Below are 26,777 nucleotides of genomic sequence, written 5' to 3'. Positions count from 1 at the left end.
TGACCAAGGCCGACACATGCAAGCATGTTGGAGCCTTTAAAAACGAAACGAAACGAAATGAAACGAAACGAAACGATGGAGAAGCATCAGCAAGAGGACACTGGAAAAAACTGCATAAGAAGAGAGGTGATAAAGACGTAAGGAAATTCAGTTTCCCAAACAGAGCAATTGATCAATGGAATGCACTACCGAATGAAATAGTGTGTGCCAAAACAATTCACAAATTTAAGGATATGTACAATAAATATGGTTTAAGACACGGGACAGTACGAGCTTGACTCATTCCTGTAAAGATACAATTAGGTAAGAACACACACACACACACACACACACACACACACACACACACACACACACACACACACACACACGCACTCTCTCTCTCTCTCTCTCAGGAGAGGAAGGAGAAGGGAGGGGCTGGAGGAAAGAGGGGGATAATCCTTCTAAGGTCACCTGTATTCTACGTTTGACCCAGACTTGGGAAGGAAAATACAGGTTTCTCTCCGCCAGTTTATATGGAACAGACTATAGTAGAGGCAGAAGCAGGACTTTCCATGGCTGTGGACGAAGATAGTGATTCTGAGTGTGATTTCGAAGGCTTTATGAGGGAGGTTTGATTTCGAAGGATATGAGGGAGGTTGAGGAGGAGCAACAGCCATTACCCGCTAGTGACGCCAGCAGCCATCCTCCGGGGACCCAGTAGGACTAACTACAGCCTTGGATACCACCTTCCATTCCCAGCAAGCCCACCAACACTATCCTAAAAGGTTAGTTATCATACATACCACAGTACCATTTATTATAATTACAATAGTACCAATATATGTATGGGTATATGGTAGGTATTTAGGGTGACTTTTCCGAGGGTTGCTGACATAATTCATTTTTCCCCATAAGCTCTATTGTTAGTCCAACACGTTTTTGGTCCAACACGTGACCCATGCATGACAATATTACCGTGCTGGACGCGAGGGTACTGTACATATATATATATATATATATATATATATATATATATATATATATATATATATATATATATATATATATATATATATATACATATATATTATAATATACTGTATATATATATATATAAATATATATATATATATATATATATATATATAATATAATATATATATATATATATATATATATATATAATATATATATATACATATATATATATATATATATATATATATATATATATATATTTTTCATATATATACAGTATATACAGTACCCTCGCGTCCAACACGCGTTTGTCCAGCACGATTCGTGTCCAGCATGGAGAGCAATAATTAGTAAGATTTAATTCAGTTTAATTACCGTAACACGGGTGCATTAGCATACACAGATGGAGCTCTGAGAAGTGGGCAAAATCCACAGAGTTTGCCTCTAGCACGATCACCCCTGGTCCAACACGGTCATACTGGACATTCCCGTGATGCTGACAGCCAATAAAAACTTCCAATCAAGTAGCCTTCCCCACCCACTATCGTGAGGTGATCGTGATGTCGCCCAATTAAAAACGCTTCTGCTCTCACATGATGTTTTGTTTAAATTTCTCCCGCCACAGCGCCACTCAGTCGCATAATTCGCATTGAAATGTGCTTTTTTCTTGCTGCATTTTCTGCCCTTGTTACTGCATTTTACCCTGCTCACGATGCCTAGGAAGCCTTCTGAGAACCCCAAGAAGTGGCGGCACCTCCCTCAGGCCACCAAGCTAGAAAGCATTGAGAGGAAGAAGATAGGGGAGAGGAAAGTTGACACTGCCAAGGCCTACGACATGAATGATGCCAAAGTGAGGACCATAATAAAAAACCAAGACAAGATCCTGGCAGCAGTGAAGGCTTACAGAGTGCTAGGACAGGCAGAAGCAGGACCTTCCATGGCTGTGGACGAAGATAGTGATTCTGAGTGTGATTTCGAAGGAGTTATGAGGGAGGTTGAGGAGGAGCAGCAGCCATTACCTGCTAGTGACGCCAGCAGCCATCCTCCGGGGACCCAGTAGGACTACCTACAGCCTTGGATACCACCTTCCATTCCAAGCAAGCCTACCAACACTATCCTAAAAGGTTAGTTATCATTCATAGCACAGTACCATTTATTATAATTACAGTAGTACCAATATATGTATAGGAATATGGTAGGTATTTAGGGTGACTTTTCCTAGGGTTGCTGACATAATTCATTTTTCCCAATAAGCTATGTTGTTTGTCCAACACGTTTTTGGTCCAACACGGGACCCATGCATGACAATATTACCGTGTTGGACGCGAGGGTACTGTATATATATATATATATATATTTAAGTTTTTGATTTTGGACAGACCTTCTGGTTCTTGCCACAATCTCCTCTTCCATCTAGTGATGATATCCAGGAATATCAGCATCCTCATCCAGCCACTCTTGCAGCTTCTCCTCAAAAAATGTCCCCTGCCCTGCAGCTGCCAACATACTGCCATCCTCGGTGGCCCAAGCCCCTCAAATCATGCTGTGGTGCTGGAGAGTTTGGGGTTCTCAGGAGTCTGCATCACCCATTCTGCATGGCAAGTAACACTTTCATCCATGCCTCTCCCCAGCTGAAGATGGCATCCTTCATGGTGTAATTCTTGAAACTGACCAGGGTTTTCTTGCCTTAGGTGTCCTCATTGTCATCCTGGTCCATCCCATCCTGTCACAACATGGCACTGCTGCAAGTAAAGGTTTCTGTAGTGCTTCTTCACACTCATTATAATTCCCTGGTCCACGGACTGGATAAGGGCAATGGTGTTGGCTGGCAGAAACAAGACTCTAATTTGCCCATCCTTGCAACAGAGTCTGCCAGAAGAAGGATGAGGTGGTGCATTGTCCAAAAGCAGCACTGCCTTCATTTTGTCAAGACTAATGCCATATCTTTTTTGGTGCTGCCTCATGGAAGGGTCAAAACTGTGGTGGAACCATTCATTATGGGTCATTTTGTTTATAAAGGCTCCAATATGCTTGCATGCATTGGCCCTGATCATCTAATGGTGGCTCTCCATGTTGCTCAGTCTCTGGAAGCCTACACACTCAGTCCTTTATCCCTCAGGTCACACTCTATGACCTAATCCCAGGTCTTTTTCAGTCTGCCTCTTGCAACCCTACCTCCAGCATTCACACTTCTCACTTCCTGCACTCAAATGTCATCCCCCATCCTCTCTACTGGAATGCGAAACAACTGAACTCACAGGCCTCACACTTCCAAGTGAGCGGGCTCTGCCTGCATACCGCAAGACCCTTCTGATGACGTCACCATTCGGAACGTAACAAGTGCGTGCGCACACACACACTAACAGCAATATGCACTAACACTCTCGTCCTCTCTTCTTAATTTGATGAAAGATCCCAAGGACGAAACTGAATGGATTACTCGCGTCCTGTACACACTACGTATCCAATACACAGACTTTTGTTTAAGCTCCATTAAGACCCAGTCTGTAACCACATACAGATATGTGGTGTCCCTTGAAGTATTATAATCCTTCTAGTCCCGGTTGACTGCTGCAAGCAGCCGCTCGGTCGAAGCACCTTTCTTGGTGAGACAGTCAGCCAGTTGTTGTGATGTATCCACCCAAGACACTTCATCAATCTCCCCTCACTCCAACATGTATTGTAATACAGCAATATCAATGCGCAATCTTCTGTCTTCCCCACACTCCTACAGGAGTAAAGGGCGTCCACCAGACTCTTGTTATCGACGAACCACTTGATCTTGAAATCTCCACATTCAGAAACCTCACACAATATGTTGGCGAGATACACAGCAGTTTCAGCACATTCAAGCAGCGCCAACGTTTCAGCAGATAAAGTAGATTTGACGACCCGCCTGATCTTTCTAGTCTGCCAGAATAAGGGACATCTCGTCTCACTAGCATCTCGTAGGAAGATCACAAAGCCTCCCTGAGACCCATTGCCTACAAGAATGGCAAAAGAGGCATCTGAAAAGCACTCTATATAACATTCATCAAGTGGCCCCAATCTTGGAATGTATAGCTTCATGTTGTCAGTCTTCACCCTTGCGATCACTGTGTTGAGCCTAAGCAAATCTGCTAAGGTAGCTCAGTTGCTAGTCATACTCAACTCACAGGCATCAAAGGCAATATCAGGTCGAGTGTGTGTGGCAATCCAATTAACTCCTTAACCGCTGGGCGTCACTTTTGTGACGCTTGGGTGCAATGGATCATACCTTGGGGCGTCACTTCTGCTATTCTGTATTATTTTAAATTCGCCCGGGCTTTGAAGTGGTTGCTTGTATCATCTGTCAGTACTGCCAGAGTCTAACAATAGTCAGCACTGCTATTGTCAACTGTACTCCCATCCATTGTTGACAATTTAGCCATTTCTCCCCATTCTTGACTCCCCTCCCTACCTCCCTTCCATTACCCTCTCCTCCCGCATGCCCCAACTGCGCCGCGCTTGGCAAATCTTGCCCGGATTTTTCCACTCATTTCATCCATTGGAATGAGCCCTATGCCTTATTCTCATACAAAATAATATATGTAAAAAAGAAAAAAGGTAACTGATAGTGCCATACACCTGGAATTGGCTAATTATCACCTGGCAACACCCCACATGTACTCATCCGCTAATTTTCCCTGTTTATTTCCCCTTGAAATATGCTGTATGACCTGTTCTCATAATAAAAATATATATAAGAAAGGAAGAGAGATGACTAAGTGATATTTACATTCACCTGGAACTACCTAATTTCCTGCCAATCATTTCACAGCATATAAATTAGCAGCTGTCACCTCACTGACGTTGTCAACCCTTGGTGGCCCCATATCCGCCTTGTCATTCAGTTCAGTGTTGTCTCTTGAGATGAAAGCACGTACTACTCGCGCCCCTCCATTTCCGCCGCTTCTAGAGGGCCCTGTGACCTCTACCCCTACTAAACCTCGTGTGGGAAGGGGTAAAGGACTAAGTGACTCTGCTGTGGAGCGTGAACTGGCTAATTTATCCATGATAATGATGAACAGTGACTACAATCTTTCTGCTGAATTGTGTGATGAGCCAGTGGAGGAAATGGTGATAAACTACGAGTGCTTCAGTGTCCCAAGTTCATCCTGGCTCCAAGGGAAAGGAGCCCTAATTTACTGGAAGTGACAGTGCATAACATAGTGTAAGTAAAATAGAAATGTAAATAATTACTAATATAAGAATATGAGTACTAATACTTGGAGTAATAACAGTGAAAGCTTTGCTCTCTACGCTAGTTTACTGAACGAGAAAGTTAATGCCTGGAGTGAAAATTATTCATTCATTCATTCATTGCCAGACGCCATGTATCCCAGACGGGGTGGCCAATGGCTTGGAGTTAATTGTTTTACAGGGAGGGGCACTAATCCTCCACCAACCCCACTTGACACGTAGTATATACAGTAATCACTCCAATATCCGGATCAATAGAGCCATCGGTAGGTTCGGATATTGGTTTTGTCCGGATATTGGGCCCCAGCTTATGGACTTGTACTTACGGACCCTAACACAGAGAAACACCTATACAACTCCCTCCGGACATGCATAGCACCTATTTAACACCCAAATCACACCAATAAGGCACATAAATGACTGAAATAAATGCAATAGACACATAAAATGTGGGTTTAGAAGTATGTTCATACATTAATAAACATTCTGGTACTTATGGACTCTAACCGAACCTAACCTAACCGAACCTAACCGAACTCTGAAAAACCCATTCCTACTGCACATGCATGAGGTAAGTTTAGTATGGAAAGAAGTACAGTATGACACTTTCTGGTAAGTATAGTATGGGAAAAAATACAATATGAAACATTCTGGTAAATATAGTATGGAAAATAGTACAACATGAAACATTTTGGCTACTTACAGCAAGTCCCTGGCCACCTCGATGAATAACCGCCTCCTCTCGGACTCTGACAGTAGAAACGATTTCCTGAAGCACTTGCACTACACTCTTCCTGAAGTCTTGCACTGAACTTAGTCACTAACACACAGAAGTCCGTTCTTTTCACAGTGTTCACTTTAGTCCAAATAATGTTCCATTAAATTTAAGTGTTGCACATTAACTTTTCCCAAGTTTTTTTAAGTTTCCAAAGCCAAAACAAAGGTTAGTTACGTTAAATTTCTTTTCTACTTAGTCTTTTCTCCCAACTTGAAAACCTTAACACAACACACCGTTTTTTTCACTGCACAACACTCAAAATTCCCGTGTGGTCTAGTGGAGAAGTTCTTGCTGTTTATTCACTGTCAGAGCCCGAGAGTATCACTGGCAGGCGTCCAAGGGGTGCATCGGTGGGTAGTGGTGATGGCGTACCGACTACAGAAGACTCTGAAGACAGCCGCAAACTCACGTCGACGGTGACTCCACTGTAGCTGATGTGCTGGGCTGTGGCTCGGAGCATGAGGGGGCCTGTCTTGGGGAGGCAACGCGAGTGGAACCAGGGCTTGGCACAGCGGGGTCACGGGCCTGAAAAAACTGTCAATCGTTGACTGACGCAAGGACCGACGATTCTGGCGATTGATGATGCGCTGCCGGAAAGCACGCACTTCCTCCACGAGGTCCCAAGGGCCCCATCTCCCTGTCGCAGTCCGGGTGTTCCAGGTAGTCTAGGACGAACTCTAGATGTTCCCGGAGTGCGCTCAGCTTGGGGATGGCTGGGTAGTGTCCTGCTGGGCGGAGTCTGCATCATCATCGCCTTTGTCGTCGGAATCTTCAAGTTCGGGACTGACACCAGCAACCGAAGCGCGATCTCGATATCAGACAACGTCTGATACCCAGGATCGCCCTCGTCGATAGATCCAACCACTCACGAACATCGTCCACATCAACATCGTCGCCGTGCGTACGCACCGTGCATGGAAGTCATCCACGTCAAACCCTAGGAAATCGTACTCCACATCTGTTCCGAGAAGCAGAGCGAGACCAACCATTTTCAAGAGTTTTCACAGGGACTTCCTTCCATGCACTAGCCCAGTTGTACAGCGCAGACTTGATGTTGTAGCGGCGAAGGTTTTCCAAAGTCCGCTTGCCTCGAGTGTCACGTCCTTCCCTGCGCTCGTCCTCGTCCTCGAGAACCACCATCACCTCGTCCAGGAACTTCCGACGGTACAGGCGCTTTGTTGCAACGATCACTCCTTGGTCCATTGGTTGAATGAGAGCAGTCGTATTAGGTGGCAGAAACATGCACCTAATACGGCCATTCTCAGCAACCAAGTCCTTAATGTCACGGGTGGGCAGGTGCATTGTCGAGGAGAAGGAGAGCCTTTACCTGGTCGCGAGGAATTCCCAGTGTCTTCGTCTGGTAATGTATGACCTCCTTGACGAAGTGATGGTGAAACCAGTCTTTGAAAATCACAGCTGTGAACCATGCTTTCAAAGAATGGTACCATACGACAGGAAGGACATCCATCACCCACGAAGGCACCGAGGCTGCTTTGCACGGCCAACAATAACGGAGCTTAAGCGATTGCATGCCGTTAGCATTGGCACAACACAAAGCAGATATCCGTTCCTTAGAAAGCTTGCGGCCAGGTACACGCTTCTCCGTCTCATCGGCGAGTGTTCGTTGGCACCCGAGCGATAGAATAGGCCAGTTTCGTCAGCGTTATAGACTTGACCGAGAGTGAGGCCCTCCCTGTCGATCAAGCCTTTCACCTTGTGCCGAAACTCGTCCACTCCATCCTCGTTAGCGTCAATGCTTCGCCATGTGCTTTACGGTTAGTAAGGCCATGTCGCAGCAGCGCGAAGAGCCAACCCTCGGATGCCTTGAAGTCTAGGGCGTCGTGAAGCCTTGCAAACTTCTCAGCAGCAGCCTTCAGCTCCGTTCCACGTACCATCACACCAGCTGCACGTTGCTGTCGATACCAAATCAACGTGGAGCGGTCGATCTCTGCATACTTGGGAGTAAACATAACCTTCCTCTCCACGTTGCGTTTGCTTCTCGACGAGAAGTCAGCCGTGTACTGCATGAGCTTGTCTCGGGAGGCGCTGATATCAAACAAAGTCGACCGGGCCAGGTTGAACTCGCGGAGAATGCGAGAGGAAGACCAACCCGCATCAACCTTCTCCAATATCTCCGTTTCTTCTCCAGAGTCAACACCACTCTCTTCCTTTTCTCAGGAGGCGGGGCCATCATCACACACACTAAGAGTAGGGCAGAGAGCAGCAGGAGGCCTTGCAGCAAGTACGGCACCACCACAAAAGCGAGCACGTGGGCAGCCATTACGAAGAGCGCAGGTCCAGTCGCGGTGAGAGACAGGCGGGAAGTGGGGAGGATGCAGCGGCGCTCTATCGGACGTCGGAGGAATGACGAACCAAAACAATGCTCTCACGCGGCGCGCGCGGCAAGTTCAAATTACGGACGGCAAAAAATCGTTTTTTTTTCCAATTTTTTTGGATTTTCGGACCATTTTGGGAATGTTTGATCCCAGGACGATAAGGTTCGGTTAGTGGGGATGTTCGGTTATTGGGCGTCCGGATATTAGAGTGATTACTGTATATATATATATTTAAGTAATAAAGTAATAGGAATATAAAGTGTGTGTTTATGAATAATAAATGACGGAATACCAGCGGGGAACGAGCGCAAGTAGGAAGCTCGTATGCGCTCGTAATTTTCGTTACTTTCACTTTTTTTTTTTTTTTTTTTTTTTTTTGGTGTATGGATTCCAAACTACTTGAAAATCATAGAATAGTGCTTCTAGTGATCATATCAGGCTGTGGTAATCATATTACGGGGTGTCAGGAAGTGTAAAGTGGAGACTTCGTTACCCAACTTCAGAAGTCTCCACAAGTCCTATGGTTGTCGACGAAGGCTCAACAAACATCCCAGGAGAAAGCTGAAGGTATATGCCATAGGCACATGTAATTATAATATTCTAAGGCTAATAACTGATTTTTGGCAAATATTTTTAAAAAGTCAGTCGGAGCACGAATATCCCTGCGTGAGGTGCACGGATCACCTCCGACATGCCCGCGTTTAAGGGGTTAAGTTGCCCAATTAACACTCGGTACTCAGTTTTCTCAGACTCAGACAGCCCTCCTGATTTTACTGCTGCCCCTTACGGGATTATGGCGTCTGGCAATAGATAGAGATAGATAGACGATGCCTGCTCAGCGTGAATGGTTTCAAAGACAAAGCGTACTGGAGCTGGTCAAGCGTTATGCAGCCATCGCTGTTGGAGACGACATTTAGACCAACGTATTTGAAAGCTTTTGATTCCGAACTGCCAATGAGGAATATCTGGCTCAAACAGTTTATCACTTGCTGCTTGAACTCACATGTACCAGCCCAAAGGAAATCATCAACATAAATGCGTATAATGCCTTCGATCTTGCCACTTTTATTCCAAGAGAACAGTGCTGAATCCAGTGATGACACTTTAGCTCCGAGACTCAGCAACTGATCTTTAACACGCACGTACCAATGCCTAGCAGCATCACAAAGGCTGTAAACCGTTTTCCTTAGTCTCCACAGCTTACCATTTGCATATTCAGGCGAAGGACGTAAATGAACAATTCGCTCAATGTTGTTACCTTGCAAATAAGCAGTTTTCACGTCCACAGCTGGCAGTCCCATTGGTTGGTGGAGGCAAAAGAAAGTGCCAAATGCACAGCCTCTTTTGAGCATGCAGGAGAGTCTTTCCGAAGATCCACTGTGTCTTCCTCAAATCCTCTGGCGACTAAACGGGCCTTAACAATCGGCTTCTTGTTTTTCATTTTTCCGTCACAACCCATCAAACCGTTATGGCATCTTGCCCAACATCATCTACTTCCTCATACAAGTCATTATTCTGCCAGTTTGTGATTTCTTTTTCCTTGGCACATAATACGTCCTCAGAGTTGAAAAGAACAAGCATCTCTGCTTCATCATCAACTAATTCCCATGTGCTAAAATCATTTTGCAGATCCACCCAATCAGTACTGCCATCAGAGTCCCTCTTCAAATTGTAGCAGTGTTTGTACTTTCCAGTGGCTTTACCCGCCTGACTCACAATCCTTCCAGTCACCAGCTCTCCAGTTTCTGAATGTATTCCCTTTATACGTTGACCAACAGAAACCTTGGGAGGCTCCTTAACTGGAAGAGAAACTGTGGGAGGCTGATCATCCAGAATTGCACCATTTTCCGACTCATCATCCAGTGGATAGTCATTCAATACTTGCGAAAAATCGTCATTAGGCTTCTCTTGGACTACACTTTTACGCTGTATCATTTTACGATATTTCGCATTCACGGTCCTTATTCTTTAGTACCAAGTGTTCATTTTACAATTGAGCTCCCTCGCATTTACAATTGGACATGTGGAAATCCCGTGCTAACAGGCAGATCAGCTGAGAGTTGCATGGCATACCCTCCCAAACCTCCACCTCCACCACCTCTCATTCTCCTGATTCATGCACCCCTGCCACCCAAACCTCCACCACCCCTGCTTCCTCCCTCTCCATCTCTTGTGTTGACGAGTGATGGGCTTTGGCCCAGGATGTCTCCTAGCATCAGAGAAGACATTCAGGCATTATGTCCTCCAGCCTCAGGGGGGACCGACTAAGGGTGGACGGAGCTACAGTACAGTAGGAGGGTACATAACAGTACATGACAGCTGTATTTCATGTTGTTTTTGCTATTTCATGTCTTTCTGTTTGCAAATGTACATACATATGTGATTCAGGTGCACTACAATACATAAAACATCATCATTATTATTGCATATCAGATCACTTGTATGGGTCTTGGGTTCCTTATACATGAGTCCAGGAACGCATCCCTATTTTTCCCATTAAACCTTAATTTCGCTTTATGATATTTCAGTTTACGATTGCCTTTCTAGGAACGCATACCAATCGTAAAACGAGGGAGACCTGTATTTCATTTTGGAGCACGTGCTAGACGACACAGGTGTACTCGCATGTAGACACTGCCGTGTCTCACCAGAATTTGTTCTCCATCTCTGCCTATTACGATTCCAGGACCATGCCATTCATGACTGTCATTTCTTTTGTAGAAGACCTCATCTCCATTTTGTATGTCATTTAAGTCACTCGAACATATGTTGTGCTGCAGAGCCCTAGCCAAACATTCACCCGATTCAGTCATTATAAACTCTTGTCTTGCTAAATGAAGAGCGTTCAAATTGTCCCTCACAATTTTTGATGGTGATTTAGGTTCCAAGGCTGGAGGATCATTTGCATACACATTAGGCAGGCCAGGGTTTTGACTAAAAACAAGTTGGTTAGGAGAAAAACCTGCATAGTTGGTGAGGGCATTTCTTGCCGATACTGCCCAAGTCAAGGCCACATCCAAGTCACACTGGCTATCAGCCATTATCTTCCTAACAATGTCACCTGTGGGGGAAAAATTAGAAAAATTTAGAATATACCCCCGGTAGTGTCGTAAATATTTAACTGGCTAATCACTTGCACTAAACAAGACAAAAATAGGCCTACAACACTACATAATTTGTCCGGATATATATGTCTTACTCCCAGGACTCACCTGGATCGTAATGACGTGTAGGTTGTGTTCCCTACTAAGCAACTAAACGATCTATTTAAGGATCCTCAAATAAAAGCTGGAAACCCTGGTGAAATATTATTCGCCCAGTCTTTCGCCACTAAGGGTCATTTAGTTACTTAGCTTAAGAGTAGCAATGGAGAGGCTTGTAGGTTGTTGCCATATGGTCGGAGTTGTTGAAGATGTTGCTTGTTGCTAGTGCTTGGCGGATTACTGGAGGTTACGGCCTGGACCAAATACATACTTTTTACGTAAGCATTACTATTTACACTATTTATAAATTAAAGTGAATTGATAATGTTCATTCCCATCTAGGAGGAAGCACTGTCGTAAATTAATTAATCAGTCCAGTCTGTCCCAACCGAATTCTCTCTCAATACCACGAGAGTGGTTAGACTGCTTCCAAGCGTGACTAAGGCATGACTGGGAACGCCTCTGACTCGACTCGAGATCATCCGAGACTAAGACTCAATGAATTAGGACTGAGAGCGTGGGCGAGAGCCCGAGCAACTGAGGTCTCAAGACTCGTAATTGACCGAGGCCTAGCCGAGACTAAAACTTAGACCTCTGGAGAGAAGAACAGAGGCGATCCACCAATCAAATAACTAAAAATGCATATGTGCACATTCCATCCATGGCTGGGAAAAAGACTAAATTATGAACCATAGTATAAATATACGTAATCCTATATATACAGTACCCATCACCCTGGGTTACGTATAATACATTATACTTCCAAAATACATCTGCCCATCACCAACTAAAATAGAAAATGGGAGGAATTATTCCTAAATTTCCGACATCCTGGGGGCCAAGAAATCTAAACATCACCCCAATTAATTAACTCCCCCAGGTGAGCTCGGAACCGTTGTGCGGCTCCCTGCTCTGGTCTATCTGAGCTTCCCGCATCTGTATCCCTACGGCCATGAGTAACGTCCCCGAGTGCTGTATTAAGCGCCTCCGGACGGGAACTCACAGCTGTTTCTAATGGATATAATTTATTGATAGTCCTGAGTACAAGGCCTTGGGCCGTCTTTAACTTCACTGTACGAACTATCCCTTGCTTATCCGGATAGCATTCAATAACTTTCCCCAATGGCCAACTATTCCTTGACTTATCAGTGTGAATTAACACTACATCCCCCTCCTTAATATCAACATCCGTTTTATTAGCCGACTTTTGGCGTACATGTCTATCGAGAAGGGATGACAAATATTGAGTTTTCCATGAATCCTGCCATTTGTTAATCAATTTGGATAACTGATGGTACTTAGTGTTCAATTTATCAGCTTCAACGTAAGAGGGATCCAAATCATAGGGTGCCGTAGTTATTGCAGGCAAGGAGTCCAATCGATATCCACAAATAAGATGAGAAGGAGTGAGGGCTTCTGGCTCATCGAGGCTGTTAAGGACATACGTTAAGGGGCGGTTGTTAACACGGCATTCCACTTCCGTAATTATAGTGTGTAAATCATCCATGTTTACTGGTTTTCTGAATAATACCTTTTTAAGACACCCTTTTACTATGCCTATTAGTCTCTCATAGAAACCACCGAACCATGGAGCTCTCGGCGGTATGAATTTCCACTCACATTCTCTGCTGGTGAATTCATCTTGGACTTCCGCACTCTGCAGGACCTGATGTAGAAGTTCGGATCCTAATTTAAAATTAGAAGCGTTGTCACTGATAATTAATTTCGGGCAAGATCTTCTCGACACAAATCTCCTAAAAGCATTCAAAAAAGTTTTGGCAGTTAAATCTGTGACCAACTCCAAGTGAACTGCCCTGGTGACAGCGCAAGTAAACAGTACCACATACACGTTTTGCTCTTGTAGGGTGTCTGGTTTCAAGACTTCCATATAGCCTGTATAATCTAAACCGATTATTTCAAAGGGTCTAGCTTCTTCCACCCGCTCTTTAGGTAAGGGTGGTGGTGAAGGATAATGATACGGTCATCCTTCTAACCTCTTACATGTATAGCAGGAATTAATTGTAGATTTCACAACTTGTCGGCCTTTAGGGATCCAGAAGTTTTCTCGCAATTTGCACAATGTATCAGAAACACCACCATGCAAAGTGGTTTCATGAGCATATAGGACCAATAATTTCATCAAATGTTGCTGTCTAGGCAACAACAGTGGAAATTTAGTGTGAAAGGGGAGACCAGCTTGGTCCAGCCTACCACTACATCTGATCAAACCATTGTGCTCAAATAAGTTTAAACTCTAACCAAATCTGGCATCCTTGTTACAAGTGGTTTCTGAAAATATTGGTAAACTTCGGGGAAGCTACTCTTCTGTAAGTATAGCAACCAATACTGTTGAGGTTTCATTAGGTTTAGAGTTTTGTTTCCCCTAATCTTTTGCAAAAATTGGAAAACCAAACTGGTGATCTTTATTAACTTCTTCCAACTACCAACTCTTTCCGGATCAAACAAGTGTTCAAGTTCTTTTTCCTGAACTTCTAGGACAGTCAGCGCATTAGGCTCCATCTTTGTCTTAAATTTCTGTTCTGGCCAAAGATCTTTATTATTCAACCATTCCGGACCATGAAACCAGGAGTCACTATTTATAAATTTATCATAAGTTAGGCCTCTAGTTAACAAATCAGCTGGGTTATCTTTAGTTGTGAGCTGGAGATAATAACAGTCAGGATCAGCATCTCTCATATCTTGTACTCGATTTTTGACATACAAGATGTTACTTTTATTGTTCACTACCCATTGAAGGGCTACTTCACTGTCTGACCATATATAGGTGGTATTAATCTTTATATTACTTAAGGTCTTCCTGATATACACCCCAAAATGGACTGCTACATACATGGCTGTTAGTTCTAACTGAGGTAAAGTTTTACCTTTTAGAGGAGCTGCTCTTGCCTTAGAAGATAAAATTATAGGAACATCCTCATAATTACTGATGTAAGCAACTACTCCATAAGCCTTGGGTGAAGCATCACAAAACAGATGTAAATCATAGGAAGAACCTTCTTTTCCCACCATTCTCGGAAATTTAACACTTGCTAGGTTGTTGCATTCTTTTGAGAGGGTTTCCCAACTCTCCAGCAAGTCTGTAGGTAAAGGGTCATCCCAGCCTAATTTTCTGGTCCATGTTTGTTGAATTAGAATTTTTAAAGGAATAGTTAGGGGAGAAATTAGTCCTAGGGGATCAAAAATTTTACTAATGTTATTTAATAAAGATCTTTTGCTATCAACTGTATCCCACTCTACATTTTTTACATTAAGGACATCAATGTCTGGATCCCACCACAATCCTAATATTTTATTACAGACTTCAGAATCAGAATTTATTTCAGTGGAGTTAGATGTCCACTCCTGCAATGGCATGTTAGCCTCTTGCATAATCTTGTTGGCTATCAGATGAAATTTCTTTAGATCCTCCTCAGTATTTACAGTCCCCTGAAGATTGTCCATATATAGCGAATCTTTAATTTGGTTAGCCACTTCTATATTTTCTTTTTGCTGCTCTCAGTGATAATTTAGCGTCATTTGCAACAAGAAGGGTGAGTTAGTGGCTCCAAAAAGGACTGACTTAAATCTGTAAGTTACCAGAGAACTGTTATCTTCATGAGGATTACTTGGCCACAAAAATCTGGTGAAATCCCTGTCTTCTTCTTGAAGTCCTATCCATAAAAAAGCTTTGCTGATGTCTGTTGTAAAGGCATATTCATTAGTTCTGAATTTTAGCAGCACATCTAATAGATTTTTGGTTAGAGTTGGACCAGTGTACAAACAATCGTTCAAGCTGTTAGTGTGGGAGCCTAATTTGGCACTACAATCAAATACTATTCGCACAGGTGTAGTCTTACTGTCTCTCATTACTGCCAAATGAGGAATATATTGAGTATTTTGTCCAACCTGTGCCTGCTTAACTTCCTTGATAAACCCCTTTTCTAAATGACTCTTGATTAACTGATCATATTTATCTAGTAAATCTCCTTCACCTTTAAGTCTCTTTAAATTTGAATTTAGACGATTAAGAGCTAATTTATAATTTGTGGGCAAACTAGGTCAACTGACTTTCCAAGGAAGTTTTACCCAATATTGGTCATCATAGTACTGAACAGTCTTTCTATAATTTTCAAGCACAAAAGCTTCCTCGTGAGTTACCTGTTCAGGTTTAATGCCAATGCTATCCATTTTCCACAAATTGGAAATGTCAGGCTCTTCTGAATTTAGTGAGGGCTGCAAGCATATATTCGTTACCATAGCAACCTGAATTGCTTTCCTTGTACTTACAAACTTGTCAGGAATATTGCCATATACAACTAATCCTCCTTGTACTTTTAGGAAATTTATGCCCTTGAATTTAATGAGACCATAAACTAATTTAGGATAGAAATCAGCACCAATAAGGAGATCTATTTTATCTATGTGATCAGTCAAACCAGGATCAGATACTTTAATTTGTTGATCTTTCAAATAGGTCAAACACTTCTCTAGACCATCTGTTCTTATGTTGTTAGGTAAGGTGTCTCTAACCACAGCCTCTAGTCTAGTGTACTTCCTGCCAGCTTTAACAGTAATCTTAACTAGCTGATATTCTCTTCTCTGATCTTCACTAATGAAGCCGGACAGCTGTAAATTAATCGTACCACTAGGCTTTAATTTAAGCTTGTTCACTAGGTCCTGAGAAATGAATGTCCTCTGTGATCCTTGGTCATAAAGAACTTTTGCTTTAACTTGAGATTTATTCTTAATAATATGAACAGCTCCAACCGGTAAAGCAGTTGAGATGGTATGTTGATTTGTTGGAGTGACTGAGCAAATTTGTGAATTAAGTGTATTCAGCTTATCACACAAGACATTGTGATGAAACCCCTTTTTACAAAGGTCACATCTTTTCAAACTGAAGTTACATTGATCAGTCTTGTGCCTACAAGTACATCTACCACACTGTCCTATCTGTTCGAGTCTTTCTACACGAGTAGAACGACCTGAATACGCCTCACATCTCTTGCACAGATGTGCTCCATCACACAAAATACACTTCAGCTGCTGAGCTGGCTGCTGACTAGCCAATGCAGAGGTTTGTGACTGAGCATTCTTGGAAGATGTGGGTGAAGATACTTGTTCTGAAGTGTGGTAAATCTTAGGAATTGATTTAGGAGATAATCTGACTTTATCAGGCTTCTCTTTAGTTAAAGCCCCTTTAGTACTGGAATCTGATTTAGCTTCACGCCCTTTGGACTCTAAATGATGAATAACTTTTAATAATGAGTCCCCAATTGCCTGTAGCTGGGGATAATCTTCATTTGTTACATGCTGGATTCTCTCAATAGTTTTACTGGGTAACTTTTTCATTACTAGTGGAAAGATAAGCCAACTGGAACTACTTAAATCACACCCCATTTTTTCCAATTTCCTAAGGGTGCATTCTAGATTAGCCCTAAATTCGGCCAAGGAATTACAAGTATGAATAGGAGTTTTAAGGTGTAGCAGTCGCATTGCAAGTTCGTGCTGATTTCTCTTAGGATTATCAAAAGTTGCCTTAAGTAGCTGCACTGCACTGCTATATCCATCACTTTCTATACTGAAACCATCGATGAGTTTCTTCACGTCACCTTTTAACACTCCTCTTAAATAATTTAATTTGTCTACTGGACTAAGATCTTTTCTGGAATCAATACTAGCAACAAATTGATCCCAGAAGGAATTCCAATTAGCTGAAGTGCCATCAAACTCGGGTAGTTTAAGTGTGGGCAGCTTCGACTCAGCCCTTGGACAAGTTAAATGGGTAGACTCACTTTTCAGAGAGGAATTAATTTGAGCTATTAGTAGGCAAATTCTCTCTTCTTCGTTAGTCTTAGCTATAAAAATTTCATTAAATTCATCATCGTCCTTTGTGGCTTCCAATAAAGAATCATAAAGTGTTCCCATGACAGTCAGCTGGTTCTGTAATTGCTGGCTCCAGGCCTTAAGTTTAGTGTAGTCCTTGTCAGAGGATTGGAATTCATCATTTACTTTACCACTGAGAGTGGTGACATAGGCCTTATGGCCTGCAATCCTCCTTGACAAGGACATATTGAACCAAGTCTGAAAATCAAAATTAATAGAATCACTAAATGTAGCCTACAGCAATGAAACCACTAGAATTAAATTAACTAAATGTACATAGAAGAATTCAGCATCAAACAGCAATACTAAGAATGATACATAAATCTGAACAACTAAATTAATAGTAAAATTAAATTTAGATTACAAATTAAAGCCTTCTAGGGGTTACTACAAAATTAATCCATATTTAGTTTGTGTTAGCAACCCACTGATCATAATGAAATTTAATAGCTCCTCACACCTTGGCCCAAATTCTACGTCTTCCTTCCCAAGTAGGGTGAATTTGGTCCATGACTCGTACCTCCAGAGGATAGGTCTAACCACCAAGCAAAATAATTTTCCCTTTTAGTTCCTTGGTTATTTTCTTATTAACCGCGTTCATGATCTTATTGTAAACAATGGGATCCACATATCGAGGATGATTATGTGGATATTCCCTCTTTTCTACAGTGCATATCACACATTTAGCACCTGCATCTTCTATAGCCTCATTAATTTGTAGTAGTGTAGCCACTGAGTCCTGCACGTCAGTTGACTCATTAATATCGTTTCCCCCCAACATGACTATAACCAAATTATAGGCAGGTCTAAGTACTTCTGCAAATTCCTTGTACTCAAAAAACTTGTCTGCTCTGGCACCCCCTACTCTGATCATCTCCATGGTCACCAAGGGCCATGGTGAAGGCACAGACATCAAGGTGTTACAGGTGACCAGAGAGTGGCCTATATAAGCCACCCGATAATAATTTAATTCCAGAGCAGTCGCCATGTTGGAGTGTTAACAATCCGGTTCGAAGGACCACTTTGTGGGGGGAAAATTAGAAAAATTTAGAATATACCCCCGGTAGTGTCGTAAATATTTAACTGGCTAATCACTTGCACTAAACATGACAAAAATAGGCCTACAACACTACATAATTTGTCCGGATATATATGTCTTACTCCCAGGACTCACCTGGATCGTAATGACGTGTAGGTTGTGTTCCCTACTAAGCAACTAAACGATCTATTTAAGGATCCTCAAATAAAAGCTGGAAACCCTGGTGAAATATTATTCACCCAGTCTTTCGCCACTAAGGGTCATTTAGTTACTTAGCTTAAGAGTAGCAATGGAGAGGCTTGTAGGTTGTTGCCATATGGTCGGAGTTGTTGAAGATGTTGCTTGTTGCTAGTGCTTGGCGGATTACTGGAGGTTACAGCCTGGACCAAATACATACTTTTTACGTAAGCATTACTATTTACACTATTTATAAATTAAAGTGAATTGATAATGTTCATTCCCATCTAGGAGGAAGCACTGTCGTAAATTAATTAATCAGTCCAGTCTGTCCCAACTGAATTCTCTCTCAATACCACGAGAGTGGTTAGACTGCTTCCAAGCGTGACTAAGGCATGACTGGGACTGCCTCTGACTCGACTCGAGATCATCTGAGACTAAGACTCAATGAATTAGGACTGAGAGCGTGGGCGAGAGCCCGAGCAACTGAGGTCTCGAGACTCGTAATTGACCGAGGCCTAGCCGAGACTAAAACTTAGACCTCTGGAGAGAAGAACAGAGGCGATCCACCAATCAAATAACTAAAAATGCATACCTGTATGTGCACATTCCATCCATGGCTGGGAAAAAGACTAAATTATGAACCATAGTATAAATATACGTAATCCTATATACCCATCACCCTGGGTTACGTATAATACATTATACTTCCAAAATACGACTGCCCATCATCAACTAAAATAGAAAATGGGAGGAATTATTCCTAAATTTCCGACATCACCTATGACTGCATTTTGATGCTCACATACTCCGTTGCTCCATGGACTCTCTGCAGACGTCGTCATGGTCTTGATATTAAAGGCCTCTCCCAATGCTCGCATTTCAGCACTGTTGAATTCACATCCATTATGTGTAAGAATTTTTCCAGGTGCGCCAAACAGAACAGTCCATCTCCGAAATACTCCTTTGATAATGGTGGTCGCACATTTGTCCGCAATTACTATCGTGGTGCAGTACTTGGTCGCCAAATCAACAAGGACTAAGAAATAATGCCTTCCCCAAGCTTTCAAATCCATAGCTATGGCTTCGTTAAACTTAGATGCCATAGGCAAACTGACTACGGGTCGGGGCTTAGCTCTCTTGTCCTTACAACAGACTGTACATGCATCAGATACATCCTTGATAGCTTGCTCCAGTTCTGAACTTTTAATTCCAGCATCTGTAATAAATCTGATTAGTTTAGCCGACGTTGGGTGTCCAAACTGCCTGTGAAGCTTCGAAGCCGTTTTGTTTACATCACCCCCAAGAGATGCCAGTGCGATCGTTTCACAGAACTCTTGGCCTAGTCACAAAGAACTTGGAAGCAAGTAATGGCCTGAAGATGAGGACTTCAAATTAATGATAGTTCCACAAATTTTGACCTGGTCACTCTCAAAATTCATCACCATTTGTGCTTTTTTCAAGGAACGTTTGCTCAGGAGCAAGGGAATATTGCAGCTCACCACATCAGTCACAATGGTTGCACGCATATTTCCAATGTAGCAGGGCAGAGTAACACATTTGAGGGAAGAAACTGTGACACCATCAGCAAAAGTAAACGTTGAGGATGATTTTTCTTCTATTATGGCTTCACATTCATAATCACTGAGCTCACTTAGATAGCAACTGATCCATTCAACCCCACATACAGTTGTAGAACACCCTGTGTCTAGAACAGCACATCCCTTAGATTCTTCTACTAGCGTCTGTAATTTACCTCTACTAGCTGTATCAACCGCATTGCCCATAAATAATGACAGATGCACTGTTTCATAATTTTCTTCTCGACTGCCTTTATTTTCATATGCATCCGGACAGTCACGTGCCCAGTGAAATTGAGAATCACATACTAAACACCTCGACCCTTACCATCAGGCCCGAGCAGGTTCTGCCTCCTGCCGGTGGATTTGCATTGGGAAATTCTAGCAGACACAGTTGAACAGCCATCACCACGACCTCGATCACGTACTGCACCACCCCAAAAACTTGTCCTTCCTTGTCGAGTAACCCTAATGTAAAACGTTTCCTCACCCCTGACTTCGTCACTCTAAAAAACTGGTTCACTCTTCACCTCTGGCAGACACCGATGCATCGTTCTGCCCACAAATTTCCCCAGCAGTGACATGGTGGGGGGCAGGGCGACGTGGAGGCGATTTGTTTGTGGCCACCCCGAACAGGACTGAGGAGTCTGGCAATAGACAGATAGATAGATAGAAAATACGATTCAGGGCAGATTTTATATTTTCGTAAGTTACCTCAGTTATCGCAGACATCACTAGTTGCTGCTCACTATCTGAAAGGTTGCATGAAGCCAGAAGCATCAAAGCCATCACAGAATTCGGTAGTTGCATGTCCTGCTTCATAAATTTAAAATAAACATGCTCAAATTCTGCCACGAACTTACGAATGTTCATATCACCAGGTCTTCTGAAGTTGTACAATTCATGTAAAGCTGCAAACTGCTGACGTCCTTTGTCCACGAGAAATAAACTGTCTAACTTGTTCAACAAGGTCTGAACACCATTATCTTGTTTCAGATCAGCAGCGTCAATTTCTGAAGACGCCACCCTCGCTCTTCCTGACAACGAAAGGTGAATGGCTAGAGCTTGCTTCTTTTTCGGTAAGTCCGTCAGTTCGCACCAAATGTCGATGTCCTTCTTCCAACTCTCATAGGCAGAATCATTTTCAAGTTTTGGAGGCCACTTAGTTAAGCACGAACCATTATGCTCGGAACCACGCTCTGCTACCAGTATTGGAATGCGAAACAACTGAACTCACCAGCCTCACACTTCCAAGTGAGCGGGCTCTGCCTGCATACCGCAAGACTCTTCTGATGACGTCACCACTCGGAACGTAACAATTGCGTGCGCACACATACAATAACAGCAATATGCACTAACACGCTCCATGGGCCCAAACCATCTCAATCTACCCTTTCTTATCACAACACCTATGCATTCCGGTCCCATCCTTTTTTTCAACTCTTCAATAATAAACCTAGCCCCCCCCCCCCAGGCCATGCATTGAAGGATGACTAACGTCCATCTAATCATTGCCATTTCTGTATGTTTGGGCCTACGAATGTCCTCTTTCTTTACTGCCTGGGTCTCATTACCATATAGCATTACTCTCCAAACACATGCTGCATACAGTCATCCCTTAACATCCGCATTTTTAACATACGTGGTTTTAAATATCCGCGGCTGGATATAACATAAACGGTTTTAAATATCCGCAGGTGGATATAGTACTGGGGCTGGATTTACTGAAATTATTTTATCTCATTGTTCTCTGCAAATATAACATTATCCCAAGCACAGTTCATGGCAGTTTTTGTGAGGGCATTATCCAGTGAATCAAATATAATACTCTTCCTTTTGGCCACTTCATTTATGCCATTAATTCATCAAGGGAAAAGTTAGGACAGGCTGGGAGTATTTCTTTACTTCCATGTACCCTCAATGAGCTGGTCTGAACCAGTTTGCTGCCCCCCCTCCTCCCTCGTACCCCTCGATGGGCTGGTCTAAACCGTTTTGGTGCCCTCCCCCACCCGTCTCTCTCTCTCGTAAGTAATACAAAGCAATACGCACTCAAATTGCACTGAAATCATTCCAGTGTGGCTGAAAGTGTTATTTTATATTATATCGTGAATTACTGTGATAAAGTGATTCAGCGATATTTTTGCAATAGTCAGAGAATTCATGATGCTAAGGTCATTAGCTAGCGAACATTTTTGCAGTTGCAAATTGTGCAGCAATGCTATGAAATGACTCATGACATTATATCAATAAACTTTATAAAAGTGAGTGGTAATAAAAGTCAGTCATGAGGTTTGATATAAAGTTTGTAATGATTTTTCTCACATCGTTACTGTTTCTACTGTTCTGCTAAAGTCTAATGTAAACACAGAAATATCGTAACAAAATCATAGGAGACTGGCTAGAAGTGTTTTATTTTTATTATTACTGCAATTATTGTGATGTGGTAACATGGCTGTAACCCTATTTTGTAGGGAAAAAATCTTGCGATTTGGTGGAAGTTTCCACCTCCCTGGGCTATTTGTTGCATCAGTCAAAACACACCTTGTATTCTCTCATATTGTTCTCTGTGCTTGGAGTGCCTACGGACATGCAGTTTGTTGCAAACGATAGTAGAAAGATTGATGTTTGACAAAAATTTTAGCTCTCAAGATTAACTCGCGCCATCCCGGCGACGTGAATTAACGCGCCAACATTGCAAGGTCCCTAATTTGCATAATTTTCAATTTTCAAGAGTGATTTCGCGAGTGATTTTTGGCACGTATACACGGGACACCTTCCTCTATTCCTCTACAAGATGCCAAGCAGGAACAATGCCTTACACCGCATAACCTCCCCCCCCCCCCGCATGCCATTGTCTCGGCAATTCACCTGTTACCAGTGACCTGGCCAATAAAGACATTCAGGGCCAGAGTGATTCCCCAATCGATGACAATGTGGAGGACAAAGTTTACATAGCATTAGAGGAAGAAACAATCAGAAATGATGATCAGGTAATGTGGAAAAAAAAAGGTCATAAATGGTGAATAGTTAGTGAGTGAAACAATGCTTATAATGCCTATATTACTGTTTGAAAACCAATATACTCTTGTACTACATATAAATTCGTACCAAGTAAATAAATAAATACTGTTTATGAGTGGATAAAATAGTTACCGTCCCATAGAACTCGTTTTCTTTGGTGCCAGCCTGTTAGAAAACCCAGTCAGGTAAGGAAGTACTCGTACCTAAAACAAGTATTTTAAACCTCAGGTGAGCGATTTCTCTATGAATTTTCAATGTTTCTCACCAAAAGCGGATGTTTGAGCCAAAAAAAAAAAAAAAAAAAAAAAAAAAAAAAGGTCCAAAAACGTCAGGATGGGGCAGGCTAAAGAAAAGAGGGTTAAAACATGAGATGAAAACAATTTTTTTCCTATTTCTCCACAATGAGCACAACCAGTACATTGTCATCGCAGCCACTGCAGCCAAAGGGTTAAGGGGGGTCCAGGCGTGTTTTTAAGGGAGGCAGCAGATATCCGCAGATTGTTAACATTTGCAGGTGTCTCTGTTACTTAACCCCCATGGATGTTAATGAAGCACTGTACAAAGTTCCCTTAGCATGAAGGGAGAGCCCTCTTAATTTTAGGAGGGACAGTAGCTCCTGAACTTCCTCCAACGATTCTTTACCCTAGCCACAGTACCACCTCCAGCACATAACATGTCCCTCAAACAAGAAAACTCTTCCGTACATTCAAGAGACTCACCAGCAAGATCAACCTTCTCATGCCTGATAAGTACAAACTCTCTACATGCTGTCCCAGACTTATGACACACGTGAAATCAGCATTATCTAGCAGTCTACTTCTAATACCACTACATCTCTTATTCACCCACTAAACAAATACTGCACAAGTTGGAGCTACCTCCCACATCCTTGCAAACCACACATGGCCGCTCTCCCTCTGCTTTGACAGTACCACCACTGGCCCTTAATATCATTACTTTTGTTTTATCTGTAATTACTCTCAAACCATTGTGCCCCATTCCATCTCTCCATTTCCTAAACCTTTCCTTTGCCTCCCTTTCATTCTCTGAAATCAACACCAAGTCATCAGCATTTAACATCTCCCACTGGAGTCAATTCTTGGTCATGCGAAAGCTACGAACAATAAAGGGTTGAAGACTGACCTCTGATGCAGGTCACCATTCACATAAAACTCATCACTCAAATCTCCATCTCACCTGGATACAAGCACCCACATACATAGTCATAACCACTCTAACCATCCACTCCTCGATCCCACTCTTTCTCATGATTACTTCACCACCTCCCTAAGGATTCTTTCATGGGCCTTCTCCAAATCAACTATGTACAGCTCTCTTTTCTTTCCTATACATTTTTCTGAAGCTGTCGGACGATGAATATGGCATCAGTGAGTGGCCCCTTTGCCTGAAATAAACTCAAACTGCATCTCATCAATATTCACTCTTTCCCTTATCATATCTTCTAGGACTCTTTCTATTACCTTCATTACCTGGTCCAAAGGTTTTATGCTTCTATAATTTCCTCTTTCAAGGCATCATCCTTCACCCTGTACACATTTACAATCATACTCTTCAGCCGGCAACCTGGGACAACACTCTCATATACAACTGTCTTTACCAACTCAGTAACTGAACCCACACCTGTATCACCTGAGGTCTTTTGCATTTCAGTGGTCAACCCAGATACACCTGCTGCCTTCCCCAACTGCATCCCACCTATTGGTCAGCTCACAGTATCAGCATGAAAAGCCAAGGTCCAAACACTAAATACACTAACTTCAAACCTTCATTGTTAGAGTCAAATTCCTCATTTAGCAGCCAGTTATAATGCTCTCTCCACGTATCTTTAACCCTTTGGCTGCATGAGGCAACTGTAGTCACCCTACTAATTATTTTTCATGGCATGTCAGATGACTACAGTCCAATGCCGACAAAAAACTTTTCTGTCCACATATCTGTTGTTTTTGTACAAATATGGTATGTTTTTATTTTTTTTATGTGACAAAAAAAATTGTACTTATGTCTAGTGTATACAGACAAGGGCAAACCTTGCTTGAAGTAAATAATCTTGTCATCATTGCAAAACTAGACAACAACAAAAATTTATTATTTTGCATTTTTTTCAGAAAATGACAATTTTCTCATAGAAAGGTGCACTTTTGACTATTATCATAATAAAAAATAGACACCTCAGAGTCATTTCCTATTAGAAAAGCAGTACAAAGTTATAATTAATACTTTCATTTTGGGTGGACTTAGGCTGTGTCCAGGGAAATGATTGAGAAATGCTAGGTCGGTGCCAAAAGGCTAATATCGTCAATGTCCACCACAACCTTTCCTTTCTTCTGGTTCAGTAATTATTTCAGCTAGTTACCTTTTAATGGCATTTGCCTGGCAGCTACAACACAAGACTGCCACCTAAATTTACTGAGGTAGCAACATGTAGTATTGTACTATAATTTCATTAAATAACTACTGTAATACTAGGCACTCCAATCAGATTGAACCTGTGTAGGTTTATATCCAAGGGATGGTTGGGGTTTAGTGCTCACATAATGCCACTCAGGGATGAGTGAGGCTGGTTACTCTCATCGTAAATGTCAGGACCAACTTGCCTAGCCCGGGGCTCCTACGCTCCTCATGGGGCAATGCAGAATTGGATGATGGATGGATGGATGGAATACTATACTTGGTTTCAGAGTCTGACGCTCTGATTTTGCCAGCCGAGGACAGGTGGATTTGGTAACACTGCGCGATGCACTCAAGCTGTGATTGGTTGATTTCCGTTGTGTTTGAACGTGCACCAAATTGACTTTGTATTCCAACCAAGGCGCTCATTGATTTGTTAGATACCGGAAAATACAGATACAAATTAAAACAATGATATATTTAATGATAAATATGTGCCTTTTAAATTACTAGAGCTAAACCTGAACGACAATGATAACAACAACTAAGTAAAGTCGCGACTGGATGCATACGAACACAGCGACTGTGGCGGGAAATCAGACGTTCATAGCGAGGTGGTTCCGAGGTTCTGTGAAGGCTCGAATGTTTTTCCCACCATTATTACAAAGTGTCACAATCTACAGTCTACTACATACCCTTCATTACCTCATCTGCTAATATACAACCTGACCCTAGATACACTTAGCTTCTAATAATTATGATTTGTGAGAGCGCACACACACACCTCACTGGGGTCAATACACGCTGTTCTCAATACATATAGTGTACATACATATTTTCATTACCTTCATAGGTAACATTAGCTTTAAAAATCTGCATTTGTTTGTATTCCCAGTCAGATTCAGTAAAATTATTTCTTACATGAATAAGTTTGGTGTTTGATTTTCCCTAACATATTCGTATCATAAGAGACAGACATACATACAGACAGATGGACACCCTATCCCTGGTCACCATGAATCCTCTCCTCAAGCATGAATCTCTGTCCCCTCGAGAGAGAGCGGGGAAAGTAATGGATTAAATCATTATAGAATGAACTGAATTTTGTTAATGGTGGAAGAAAGGAAAGTAAGACAAAAGCAAAACCCATGAGAAAATAATAGTTGA

General features: G+C 42.3%; 1 protein-coding gene across 1 annotated transcript in view; it reads right to left on the bottom strand.

Annotated features, from left to right (window-relative positions):
• The window catches only part of LOC145394070 (glutamine amidotransferase-like class 1 domain-containing protein 1), a 326,615-nt gene that overhangs the window by 84,515 nt on the left and 215,323 nt on the right, over nucleotides 1-26,777 (bottom strand). The gene's annotated exons all lie outside the window — the stretch shown is intronic.

The sequence above is a fragment of the Coenobita brevimanus genome, chromosome 26, assembly GCF_032717465.1.
Source record: "Coenobita brevimanus isolate Jiangsu-jjx chromosome 26, ASM3271746v2, whole genome shotgun sequence".
Taxonomy (NCBI): Eukaryota; Metazoa; Arthropoda; class Malacostraca; order Decapoda; family Coenobitidae; genus Coenobita; species Coenobita brevimanus.
This window is presented reverse-complemented; position numbering and strand designations above follow the sequence as displayed.